General features: G+C 42.0%; 1 protein-coding gene across 3 annotated transcripts in view; it reads left to right on the forward strand.

The window, feature by feature from the left end:
* The window catches only part of arap2 (ArfGAP with RhoGAP domain, ankyrin repeat and PH domain 2), a 309,350-nt gene that overhangs the window by 107,098 nt on the left and 188,359 nt on the right, over nt 1-13,893 (forward strand). The window lies entirely within an intron of this gene.

The raw sequence follows: 13,893 nt of genomic DNA on the forward strand, positions 1-13,893 counted from the left end.
ATATTGATCTAGATAGTTTTGTCTAGTCTGAAACCGAATTTTGGTGGAAAGTGTTTTTTTATTCATTCATGGGATCTGGACTTCACTGCTTATGCCCATATTTATTGCCCTTACTTAGTTGCACATGAAAAGGTGGTGGTGAGCTGCCCTCTTGAACCACTGCAGTCCATATGCTGATGCACAATGCTGTTAGGATTATGATTCAACAATAATGAAGGAATGGTGTAATGTTTCCGAGTCAGGATGGAGAGTGACTGAGAGGAATCTTGCCAGTGGCTGTGTATCTGTATTTGCTGCTCTTGCTTTGCTTGACAGAAGTGAGAGAAAGTGAGGACTGCAGATGCTGGAGATAAGAGCTGAAAAATGTGTTGCTGGAAAAGCGCAGCAGGTCAGGCAGCATCAAAGTGGCAGGAGAATCGACGTTTCGGGCATAAGTCCTTCTTCAGGAATGAGGAGGGTGTGCCAAGCAGGCTAAGATAAAAGGTAGGGAGGAGGGATTTGGGGGAGGGGTGTTGGGAATGCAATAGGTGGAAGGAGGTTAAGGTGAGGGTGATAGGCCGGAGTGGGGGTGGGGGCGGAGAGGTCGGAAAGAAGATTGCAGGTCAAGAAAGCGGTGCTGAGTCAGAGGGTTGGGACTGAGAAAAGGTGGGGGGAGGGAAATGAGGAAGATGGAGAAATCTGCATTCATCCCTTGTGGTTGGAGGGTTCCTAAGAAGAAGATGAGGCGTTCTTCCTCCAGGCGTCGTGTTGCCATGGTCTGGTGATGGAGGAGGCCGAGGACCTGCATGTCCTTGGCGGAGTGGGAGGGGGAGTTAAAGTGTTCAGCCAAGGGGCAGTTGGGTTGGTTGGTGCGGGTGTCCAGAGGTGTTCTCTGAAATGTTCCGCAAGTAGGTGGCCTGTCTCCCCAATGTATAGGAAGCCACATTGGGTGCAGCGGATGCAGTAAATGATGTGTGTGGAGGTGCAGGTGAATTTGTGGTGGATATGGAAGGATCCCTTGGGGCCTTGGAGGGAAGTGAGGGGGAGGTGTGGGCGTAAGTTTTGCATTTCTTGCGTTTGCAGGGGAAGGTGCCGGGAGTGGAGGTTGGGTTGGTGGGGGGTGTGGACCTGACGAGGGAGTGGCAGAGGGAGTGGTCTTTCCGGAACGCTGATAGGGGAGGGGAGGGAAATATATCCCTGGTGGTGGGGTCCATTTGAAGGTGGCAGAAATGACGATGGATGATGTGATGTATCTGGAGGTTGGTGGGGTGGTAGGTGAGGACCAGTGGGGTTCTGTCATGGTGGCGATTGGAGGGGTGGGGTTCAAGGGTGGAGGAGCGGCAAGTGGAGGAGATGTGGTGGATAGATCGTCAACCACGTCTGAGGGGAAATTGCGGTCTTTGAAAAAGGAGGCCATCTGGGTTGTTCGGTTTTGGAATTGGTCCTCCTGGGAGCAGATGTGACGGAGGCAAAGGAATTGGGAATATGGGATGGCGTTTTTACAGGGGGCAGGGTGGGAGGAGATGTAGTCTAGGTAGCTGTTGGAGTCAGTCGGTTTGTAATAAACGTCCGTGTTGAGTCGGTCGTCCGAGATAGGAATGAAAAGGTCTAGGAAGCATCTGACTGGCTTCCCTCCCCAATCCCAACCCCTAACTTGCCTCTCATCTCCTTGCTACCCACCTCACACTCCACTCACCCTTCCATTTGCCTTGTAAATTTGCATTCCTTCATAGTTATCAAAGGTACTTTGTGATCTTTGTAAAACTTTTACTTACTGGAGTACAGCAGCAGTTGCTGTGAAAGGAGGCATGTCTTGGCCTTCAATGCTGATCCTGTTCCAAATGGATTCCAAGTACATTTCCTAAACTGAAGCATCAGAACATGCACGACTAGGAAGTATAGCTGTAAAAAATCATTGACAAGTCACTGTAAAATCTTTAATCACCTTTGGTCAGATTTGTTCCAACAACAACCAGGACCTCTGGGCTTAATTTATCCATTTTCTGTTTTTGGCTGGCTTTATCAATATTTGGTATTTTCTAAAGTTTAAAATCTTTCCGATGCTCTGTTCCTCTCTTTAGCAGCAATTCAAGCTTCTTTAGTCTAGTCTGGTCATTGGGCAACATATTCTGTGGTTCTTATTTCTTCAGGGAAAGTGTAATCATTACAAGTTATGAAGCTTTTCATGAAATGCTTGACATTGTCCATCTACCATCGTATCTTTTAATATAGAATCCCAGTGTACTATAGCTCACTCACCAATCATAAAAATATCAGTTTTTTAGATTTATGACCCTACTTTCAGACTTAATTGATTCACGCTCCAACTCTACATGAAATATTTTGATCACTTTTCCCAAGAGGCTACTTTTACTCCAGGGTTATTAATTAACTATGTCTCATTGTGGAATGCTAAATCCAGAATAGCCTGTTCCCTGATTGGGTCTTTCATTCACTATTTTAATATAGAAAGCTATTTTGAATACATTCCATGAACTTGTTCCACCCCCATTTTACTGCAAATGTAATATGTCCAACCAAGATGAAGAATGAAGACTCCATGATTATTCCACTACCCAGATTATATTGGGGGTGGATCCTTGGTCCCAGAGGTGATGGGCCCAAGGGGAAAGACAACTTAATTGGCTGTGGTGATGGAGGCTCCAAGCTCTTCCTTTTCTTTGCCCCATCGTTAACTGAGGCACTTAGGTGATCTATTAATGGTCACTAAACCTGTGTGGTAAGGCTGTGGGTTAGGACATGTGAGAGTCCCTCAATCTGAACTCATCTGTGGACAGTCAACAATAGGGATATGAGACAATTGGAGTTGGTGGGGGGGAGAACTGAATGCTACACCTCTAATGTTGCTTCTGACCCATACAGCTTTTAAAATCTGATTGAAGATTTGTAGCTCGGGTATCCGTTGTTGTGGTTCTGCTCGCCGAGCTGGAAGTTTTTGCTGCAAACGTTTCGTTCCCTGGCTAGGGAACATCATCAGTGCTGTTGGAGCTGAAACTGACACCCGGAAGCGGCAAGAACAAACCAATATAAATACCGGAAGAAACATCAAAGCAGCGCTTCACACGAGGCTCCAACAGCACTGATGATGTTCCCTAGCCAGGGAATGAAACATTTGCAGCAAAAACTTCCAGCTCGGCGAGCAGAACCACAACACCATACAGCTTTCTTCCCACGAACCCTACCCCATGAGAACCCCATGCCCACCCAAGTAACAGTCAGCTAAACCTTGAGTTATTCTTCCTCTCAGAGAGTCTGGAGGCTGCTGTCCTGGCAGTACTCATGGCCACTGCTGTGTACTGTATGGCCAGGAGTTAGGAGTGAAATACATCATGTGGGCCTATTGAGCTTGATTTGTCATTCAGTTCAATAACTTTGACCTTCAATTGCCCATTCCCCAACTCACTGACTGACCAAATTCTGCCATTCACAGCTTGAAAGAAACTCATCAGGGCTAACGAGGTGCTGGATTGCTGGAAGATATGGTGGGTTTTCAGAGCTAGCCAGGAAAGGAGTTTCTCCCTCACTCATTAATCTCGTGTTCACACTGAGTCAGAAAACAAGGAAGTGCTGTCCTAACCATTGATTTTGCAAACTGAGCTCTTCTTATTTCTACTGAATTTATTGCATCCTCATTCCTCCTCCACTTCCATTTTGCTGACATCTTCTGAAACTTAGGTTTCCTGTAATATTTCCATCTTTATTTGTTCCCCTTGCAACTCTATCTCCAAAATGATTGTTATCAATCCTAATAATTTCTACCTATGTAGTTAATTTTTCTTAGAGCCTTCAATTTTTATTTGTCACTATGATAAGAAGTCCAGAAAACAGATATTAGATTTCAAAGGAGGAAGCACTTAACCTAGTGGTATGAAAACAATTTATTACAGGAGTTGGGAGGTCATTTTGCGGCTGTACAGGACATTGGTTAGGCGACTGTTGGAATATCGCGTGCAATTCTGGTCTCCTTCCTATCAGAAAGATGTGAAACTTGAAAAGGGTAAGAAAAGATTCACAAGGATGTTGCCAGGGTTGGAAGATTTGAGCTATAGGGAGAGGCTGAACAGGCTGGGGCTGTTTTCCATGCAGAATTGGAGGCTGAAGGATGACCTTATAGAGATTTACAAAATTATGAGGGGCATGGATTGGATAAATAGACAAAGTCTTTTCCCTGGGAATGGGGGAGTCCAGAACTAGAGGGCATAGGTTTGGGTGATCGGGAAAACATATAAAAGAAACCTATGGGGCGACTTTTTCATACAGAGGATGGTATGTGTATAGACTGAGCTGGCAGAGGAAGTGGTGGAGGCTGGTACAATTGCAACATTTAAAGACATCTGGATGGGTATATGAATAGGAAGGGTTTGGAGGGATATGGGCCGGGTGCTGGCAAGTGGGACTAGATTGGGTTGGAATATCTGGTCGACGTGGACACTTTGGACCGAAGGGTCTCTTTCTGTGCTGCACATCTCTGTGACTCTATAACAAGCTTGTAATTAAGAAACAAAAGCAGTTGATATCCTCATTCAGATGGTTCTTACTTCCCACTGATTCAGCTGGTCGCAGTTGCCTTTCATTTTTCATTTATTTTTCTCTCCTTTTCTTCAGAACTATGCATCCAATCTCTCTTTGTTAACCTTTTTATTCACTGCAGCCAGAGCTTTTGCTTTGTGCAGAGATTGATATTGTAGTTTAATTTTATATTTCCTTTTCTATATGGTCATTGACCCATGATTGCAATCCATAAGGATTTTTTAAAAATAGCTCATTATTAACTTTCTCCTGCAAAATAATTTGCTAAAGTTAAAAATCAGAGACTAAAGCAGAACTTGCTGGAAAAGCTCTGCAGGTCAGGGTAGCATCGCTTCAGAGAAACCAGAGTAAACGTTTTGTGTCCAGTGACCTGTCTTCAGAACTGTTCTGAAGAGAGGTAATTGGATGCAAAACATTAACTCTGATTTCTCTCCTCAGATGCTGCCCTGACCTGCAGAGCTTTTCCAGCAAATTCTGTTTTTGTTTCTGATTTACAGCAGTTTTTCCGATTTTTAAAAAAATCAGTATCTTCATTTAGTTTCAGCTCCAAAACTTATTAATCTATACATGTCAAAACATATCCTTTGGTCACAGCTAGTAACATAGGGCTGAATTTCCTAGTGCCAGGTCTTTACAATGTTTTCACACCATGGTTGCCATATATAAAGTAGAGAAGTGAGGACTGCAGATGCTGGAGGTCAGAGTCAAGAGTGTGGTGCTGGAAAAGCACAGCAGGTCAGGCAGCATCAGAGGAGCAGGAGAATCAACATTTTGATGAAGGGCTTATGCCTGAAACGTCGATTCTCCTGTTCCTCAGATGCTGCCTGACCTGCTGTGCTTTTCCAGCACCACACTCTTGACTGCCATATGTAAAGCCCTGCTGAGCACTATGTTAAATGCTGCTAGCCTGGTCTGATGCAGTCATCATCTGGGTCAGTACAGTGTGCACTGTTCAAAGGAACATGCAGCAATACTGAAAGAAGGTGAAGAACCTTCTGTGCTCCTCAGGAGTAAGTGCTACCATCTTCAATAGCCTACTTCACACTTGGAATTTTCAGGGAATGTGATTCTCACCCTCACATTCTAAGTTCTTCTACATGCTGAACAGATTTCTTGAGGAGAAAATCTCTGCCTATTCCCTAGCTTCAGTGTCCCCTATTGCAACCACATTTCTTTTCAATTCTTGCACCACAGTACTAAGTTTGACAACCAAACTGCAGACTTTGCATATGCGAGCAAAGTGTTCCACAGACTAAAGCTGCTTCAACACTGCCATCAGAGTCTCCACACCTGCCTGAACTCAGTCACGATACCCTGTCTCTGACCTTCAATTAGACCTTGATCACTTCCTAACCAAAAGCATTGCAGTGATTTATTAAACTAGAATATTCTTCTTCTTTCTGTTTGTGTGGTCCTCAGACTCCAACTCAATAACCCTGAGCTGAAATTTCTGTTATGCTGCAAGTTTCTGTTATGATTATTCAGGATCACAAACGCTCACGTTAGAATTCTAGCTCACAGTCTGCACTGCACTCCCTTTATAATGTTGCTTTATTTAAGTAATTGAGATGTAATCAACTTAAGTATAAATTGAGATTTCAAATTGATGACAATCTACTTTTTAAGTTACCTTCAATAGGCATATCTTGGACTATAAACAGATTTTTAATATTAAATGAATAAGCAGAGAGATGCAATGGCATGCAAAATTTGTAATAGTGATGTGTTTGAATCTCCATCTTTGGTAGTTGGAAAGATATAAGTTGCACTTGCTGGGCTGAACTGCAATGCAAATTGAAATGAACACTGTTTTTGAATGTTTTCCTTTTAGTTAGATGTTCACAGTTGACTAAGCTGAGCCTCTCGTGCCTTAATTCTAGTGGTTACGACAACCAGCCTACATTTGTTAAGAAATGCTTTTAAAAACATGACAGGAAGAAGAATAATTTTAGTATATGTTTAGAGTTCAGTTTCTACTTGAACATCAAGAAAAAAACAGACTGACAAGTCATTTGTATTTGAACTTAATGGCTTCATCCTCATTTTGACACAGAAAAGTAAAGTTTCACAGAGGATTCCCTCAATCTCCCACTGCTTTCAGTGAAAAAATTATATAACAACTATTCATGGTCTGTCTTCTTGCTGAAGTTACATTAGAAGATGGAGAGGGACCTTCCTGAAAATACTGGTGAAGATCTTTATTCTAGGATTATTGCATCAGAACAAATTCAGACATTTTCTCTAAGGGGACATTTCCCAACGCACGTTTATTATGACAGGAAGAAGCAAGTTTCTATCAGAATTTGTTCTTATTATTGTTTCTTCTTTTTTGGCATAGTCCATATGATATAACAGTCTGCCTCTAATTTGGGCTCCTAAATATTCATGCTTTTAACTGCTCCCCACAGCTGGTGGCAGGATTGTCTGCTGCTTGGGCACGAATCTAATTCCACCCTTAAACATGTCTGTCTCTCTATTTTGCGTTTCTTGCATTAGGACTTTAAGCTTCTTAAAACCTGCTGCTTTGCCTAAGCTTTTGCTCACCTGATTCTTAAGAGGTACGAATCTGATTTTATTTGAGAATGTTCCTGAAATATCTGCACAAAGGCCCATATCCGGTCACCAAGTCACCCTTTATTTACATGAGAACAGTACATGGGCTGTGACCAGTCAATTCTGTGCCAGTCCCTAGACTGAGGAGACCTTCTGAATCTCCTGTTTATAACTGTCAGCCAGAGCTCCCTGATTTAGGTTGTTAACCTGAGCCAATTCAGAGTCTCATAGTCAATGAGATCTACCTGGCCCTGGTTCCTATCAACAGTTCCTCTGAAGTGCCATGGGCCATTTTGCTATGTTCAAGCTGCTACAAAAATGCAAATTGTTGTTGTTTATGCATAGAGTAATGTTACTGTTTGTGTTTTTTAACCCCCTGCAAGATCACAAAGCTGCTCATTTTGCAGTGGACTGATTACAGTGGCATAAAAAGTAAAGATGCCAGGTTGCCATGGGCAGAAAATGGTAGAAACTGCTTTCCTAAAAAATGGTAAAAACTGATAGTCTGCTGGTCGTGTGTAAGTTCAAATGTCTGAAAACTGAACAAACAAGCCTTTTTTTCTATAAAGACAGCCACCTCTGCACAGAAAGCACTGGCTTATAAAAGCTGGAGTGTGGTGACCTCTTAAGTGGGTCTTATGTTTTTCCCAGTAAGCTGATACTTCAACTAAAATTGCCAGTAAATAAACCATTTTAGTAACCAGCTTCCCATGTGCCTGGCTCTCTATCTCTTTACAATTTTCAATGCAGAATTATTGAGGAATAATAAAATGGGAAGTTTTTTTTGTTGCATGTGAACAGTCACAAGATCTGGGAAACATTCAGACTTAGATAGAGAAGTGACATCTAACAATTGTTTCACACGAGCTAGGCAAAGACCATCTTCAATGTGTGATGATTCAGTTATCTCCCCTGACACTCAGTGATATTTTCATTGCTGAAACCCCCCTATCAATATCCTGGAGATTACCATGACCAAAAGCTGAACAGAACCCAAACTTATGACCCAAAAGGCAGTTTAGACTCTGGAACTTTATGACGAGTACGTCAGCACCTATTTTCCCAAACTTTCTCCACTGTCTGCAGGATACAGTCAGGGTGTGTTGGACTACTTTCTGCATTCCTGCTTGATTGCAGTTCAAGCAAAACTCAAGATTCTGATGCTCATCCAGAGCAAAGCATCTCACATGATTGGACCCGATCCAGCACCTTAAACATTCATTCCCTCTGCCACTAACACACAGTAGCAGGATATGCCATTTATAAAGTGCACCAATCCTCCTGAGACATGCTTTCCAAACCTGCAGCGTTTTCCATCTAGAAGGACAGGGACATTGCTTGGAAACACCATCTGTACGTTCTCTTTCAGACCACACAGAATCCTGACTTAGAAACATATCACCATTCCTTCACTATCCTTGGGTCAAAATTATGGAAGGGCCTCCCTTTTAACGCAGTGAGTATTCCTTAGTGACATGGACTTCAGTGGTTCAAGAAGGTGACTCACCATCACCTTCTCAAGGGTACTGTGGGATGAGCAAAACATCCTGGTCTAGCCAGTAGTGTCCACACCCCATGAAAGATTAAATGAAAATCAATCTTTTGGAGGCAGTGTTTTCAATTTTTGTTTCTCCACTAGGTGTAGCTAATGAGCCGTGGAAGTTGAGTTTTGTAGTCAAAATCAAGTACTGCATTTTGCTTCGTTATCAGTATTGGCTTTTAAACTGTCTTTGCAAGTGACATCCAGAAACAAAGTAGGACCAGTGCCACTAATGATTATAAAATGTGCAATTTTTGCCAAATGTTGAAAGCTGACTTTTTTCTTCAGTGGACAACACAGACCTGAAACATCATAGACAAAGCAGAGGAATAATTCTCCATAATTAACATCCCAATTCAATTATATTTTCATATATAAAAACAGTTTTCAAAGCTGCATTGACTGATTCTTTTATTCATAAGTCTGAAAAGGATGCATGCCCATTTGTTCGCTGTGAATTGAAGGTCTGCAATCTAAATTCTGGCAGTGTTGAAGGGTAATTTGAGACGTGGTCCAATTTTTCAGTATCTCTAATCATCCATCTGTAACAAAGATGGTTTTGAGAATATATTCTTTTATTGAAGTGCTGCAGTATTTCTGGAGAATCAGCACATTTGATGGTTCTCATAATTATTTTGTCCAATCCAGTCATGCCACAGAAATGAGGGGTCAAATTTTAAAAGTTTAAACCATTTAGTTGTGTTTTCAGGTTTTTCTGAAAATGAAAGTTTTGAGAAAGGAATGAGAATTCCATAGTCCATTGTGCCAGTTACGTGGAAAACTAAGATTATCAAGCAAACACAAAGTACAAAAGAAAGTTTTTATTTTAAGCTTCCAGTTTCAGTTATCTTTGGCAACTGTGGCATTTATTCCCTGTAAGGTGCAGAGTTGTACAGCAATTTTGGACACAGTACTCAGGGACCAAATGTGTTAGACACGGCCAATGCTCTCCTTGAGATGCACTTATGTTTAAAATCTGATTGAAGATTTGTAGCTCGGGTATCCGTTGTTGTGGTTCTGTTCGCCGAGCTGGAAGTTTTTGCTGCAAACGTTTCGTTCCCTGGCTAGGGAACATCATCAGTGCTGTTGGAGCCTCGTGTGAAGCGCTGCTTTGATGTTTCTTCCGGTATTTATATTGGTTTGTTCTTGCCGCTTCCGGGTGTCAGTTTCAGCTGCAGTGATTTGTATGTGGGGTCCAGGTCGATGTGTCTGTTGATGGATGTTCTTGCCGTCTCCGGGTGTCAGTTTCAGCTGTAGTGGTTTATATATGGTGTCCAGGTCAATGTGTCTGTTGATGGAGTTTGGGGATGAATGCCATGCTTCTAGGAATTCGCTGGCTGTTCTCTGTCTGGCTTGTCCTATGATAGTGGTGTTTTCCCAGTCAAATTCATGTTGCTGGTTGTCTGAGTATATGGCTACTAGAGATAGCTGGTCGTGTCGTTTTGTGGCTAGCTGATGTTCATGGATGCGGATTGTTAGCTGTCTTCCTGTTTGTCCTATATAGTGTTTTGTGCAGTCCTTGCATGGTATTTTGTAAACTACGTTAGTTTGGCTCATGCTGGGTATTGGGTCCTTTGTTCTAGTGAGTTGTTGTCTGAGCGTGGATGTTGGCTTGTGTGCTGTTATGAGTCCTAAGGGTCGCAGTAGTCTGGCTGTCAGTTCTGAGACGCTCCTGACGTATGGTAGAGTGGCTAGTCCTTTTGGTTGTGGCATGTCCTCGTTCCTCGGTCTATCTCTTAGGCATCTGGTGATAAAGTTGCGTGGGTATCCGTTTTTGGCGAATACCTTGTATAGATGTTCCTCTTCCTCTTTTCGCAGTTCTGGTGTACTGCAGTGTGTTGTGGCCCTTTTGAATAGTGTCCTGATGCAGCTTCATTTGTATGTGTTGGGGTGGTTACTTTCATAGTTTAATACTTGGTCTGTGTGTGTTGGTTTCCTGTGTACCCTTGTGGTGAATTCTCCGTTGGGTGTTCTCTCTACTATGAAACGTTTGCAGCAAAAACTTCCAGCTCGGCGAACAGAACCACAACATGCACTTATGTGCAACTATAGACTACACACTGCAAAAAGAAATTGAAGAGAACCTGGATTGCTTGGTATTATCATTGCCATCATTGTTTTGAATCTATGGTTTTAATTTGAAAAGTACATAAGATCATAAGATATAGGAACACAATTAGCCACCTGGATGATATGTTTCTCAACCTCGTTCTCCTGCCTGCTTGCTGTAACCCTTGATCCTCTTACTAATCAATGACCTATATATCTCAGTCTTAAATACACTCAATAACTTGGCCTCCACAGTCTTCTAGGGCAATGAGTTCCACAGATTCTCCACCCTCTGGTCAAAGAACGTCCTCCTCATTTCAATTCTAAAGGGCTACCTCATCACTCTGTGGCTGTGTCCTCAGGTCCTTCTCTTTCTCACTTGTGAACCCATCTTCTCCACGTCTACTCTATCCAGGCCTCTCAGTCTTTAAGTTTCAATCAGATACCTGGATCATCCTTCTAAACTACATCGAGTACCGACTCAGAGACCTCAACTGCTTCTCGTATGATAACCCCTTCATCCCCAGGGTCATTCTTGCAAACCTCGTCTGAATCCCCTCCAAGGCCAACGCGTTCTTCCTTAGATTCCAAATGTGGCGTGAACTGAGCCTTATAAACCTCAGCAGCTTCCTGAGATGAATGCTAACATTACATTTGCCTTTCTACTGCCAAGTGAACCTGCATAAGAATCGTGAACTAGGCCTCCTAAGTCCCTTTAAGCTTTCTGATTCGTTTCCCCACTTATAAAATTGTCTATGCCTCTAGTCTTCCTACGAAAGTGCATAACCTTGGACTTTTCCACTCTGTATTCCATCTGCCACTTCTTTAACCAGTCTGCTACCTGTCCAAGTTTTTCTGCTGTGTCCCTGCTTCCTCAACAGTACCTGTCCCTACTCCATCTTCGTGTCATCTGCAAACTTACAAATCTGCAATTGTTGAAAGATTCCAGGATATATATTTGAGGCTGACATTAGAAAAAGACCTCCCATCTATCACTTAAAGTTGTAAATGAAGATATTGTCTTAAAGGTCATGCTGCTGCTTTACTAAACTTTTATATCAAAGCAAAACATTTTGACCAAATAGTGGGTATTTTGGGTGTTGGGCAGTCATGGCAGTGTTATTTTGGAGTGGAATGGGAAAGTTTCTGGTAAGCTGTTCTGCATTGCTTGCCTTTAATATTGGATATAGCAGACCATATTTTGCAAGTGTTCAGACTGTCTATTAGAATCCATAGTAATCGTCTAAACTTATTTTCCAATGTTTTAAGTCTTAAGACGTAGATAAAGAGAATTGAATAATTTGGTATTATGGAAGTTAAACATTGCTATAAGAAGACGTGAAGTTGAAGCTTTTTGTCTTGCTCTTGTGGTTTGAGACACAGAAGTAGACAACTTTTTAAGAAAGGAATCAGCAAAGTATCAAGCATGAAAAGAGCATGATGATTGGTTGGATTATAATTGGATATGGAGATACAGTTAACAATTCCATCAGTATTAATTAACTGATTAATTTCAAAACCAACATTTTTGATTCTGAATGTTCAGGCTGTTACAGCAGGGATAGGTTTTCTCTATAGCCATTTACTCCGGGATGAAGTACAATGCGTGAACATATTCCATTTGTCTGCAAAACGCAGGGTCCTCTGTGTGAATAAATGCAGTTTCTGGCATACATAAATGGACCCTGCTGGGAACCTAGAAGAAAGTGAGGATTGCAGATGCTGGAGATCAGAGTTGAGATTGTGGCTAAAACCCAAAATGTTGATTCTCCTGCTCCTCGGACGCTGCCTGACCTGCTGGGAACCTGACTGATGATCTTCAGTTGGTTCCTGATACAATTCTTAGTGCATTCAGGATAGTTCAGTAAGTGTTGTACTATACTGGAATCATATTTTATGTTAGCTACGGTGTTCTGAGTTTTGCAGCAGGAGTTGGGTGAATGTAGTTAGCATGTGCCCTCTGTGAATAGTGAAAGGGACATGTTGTTTGATATGGCCTGTCAGTAGTTGGGTTGTATCTTGCATCACACTGGTAGTGAGCTTCATGATGCACATTTAATCTTTGTGCAATAGGCAAGATTTCTTTTTGGCTTGTTGGCAGCATTTTGTTAATAATAGATATCACTTATCGATATTATTAATCAACCAATCCCACATCTGAGGAAGGTGGGACTTGAACCTGTCCCTTCTGGTCCAGTGATGGGGACATTACCTCTGCACCACAAGAGCTCTTGGATGCCACTTAGATGTTTACTGCAAAATAACACCAAGAAGCAGTTTCTTCTGCTTTTGCTCAATATTTTGAGAATTTATTTTTCAAGGTAATCTGAAGTAGACTGGGTACCTTTCGGAGGTAAAAGTGGTAGCCTGGGGTCTTTTCATAAATTCTAAAATGTTTGTAAGTATACACCTAAAAAACAAACCTTTAAAGAAATGGAAGACCAATTAGGGGCAAAAAAAAAGGAATTCTTCTGGAGCACATCAAGCCTCAATAAGGTACGGAATAAGTACTGCACAACTGTCTTTAAAGAAGAGGGTGTAGTTAATAATATATTGTCACAATAGTGGAGGAGAAAAGTAGTGATGTTGGATAATGCATAACTAGAAGGGAGGCACAAAAATAGATTGACATCACTCAAAGTTGCAAGCTACTTACTATGCCAATAGTCTGATGAGGGAAGGGACCATATTGGGCCTGATACTGGGGAATGAGCCAGGCCAGGTGGTAGAACTTGCGGTGGGGAATTTCTTTGGGAACAGTGACCACAATTCTGTAAGGTTTAGAATACTTATAGACAAAGATGAGTGTAGTCCTAAGGGAAGAGAACTAAACTGGGCCAAGGCTAATTATATCAAAATTAGGCAGGAGCTGGGAAATGTGGATTGGATGTAGCTATTTGAAGGGATGTTCACATTTGTGATGTGGGAGGCTTTCAAAGATAGTTAGTGCAGGATAGGCATGTCCTGTTGAAAATAAAGGTTAGGAAAGGCGAGATTCGTGAACCATGGATGACAGGAGAAATCGTACAACTAGTCAAGAGGAAAAGGGAAGCGTACATAAAGTCCAGGCAGCTAAGAACATAACAGGCCGTGGAGAACTATTGAGAGAATAGGACCTGTCTTAACCGAGGAATCAAGTGTGCTAAAAGGGTTCATGAAATAGCTTTGGCGAGCAGAATTAAGGAGAATCGCAAAGTTTTTTATGCTTATATAAGAAGCAA

The sequence above is a fragment of the Hemiscyllium ocellatum genome, chromosome 1 (assembly GCF_020745735.1).
Source record: "Hemiscyllium ocellatum isolate sHemOce1 chromosome 1, sHemOce1.pat.X.cur, whole genome shotgun sequence".
NCBI lineage: Eukaryota > Metazoa > Chordata > Chondrichthyes > Orectolobiformes > Hemiscylliidae > Hemiscyllium > Hemiscyllium ocellatum.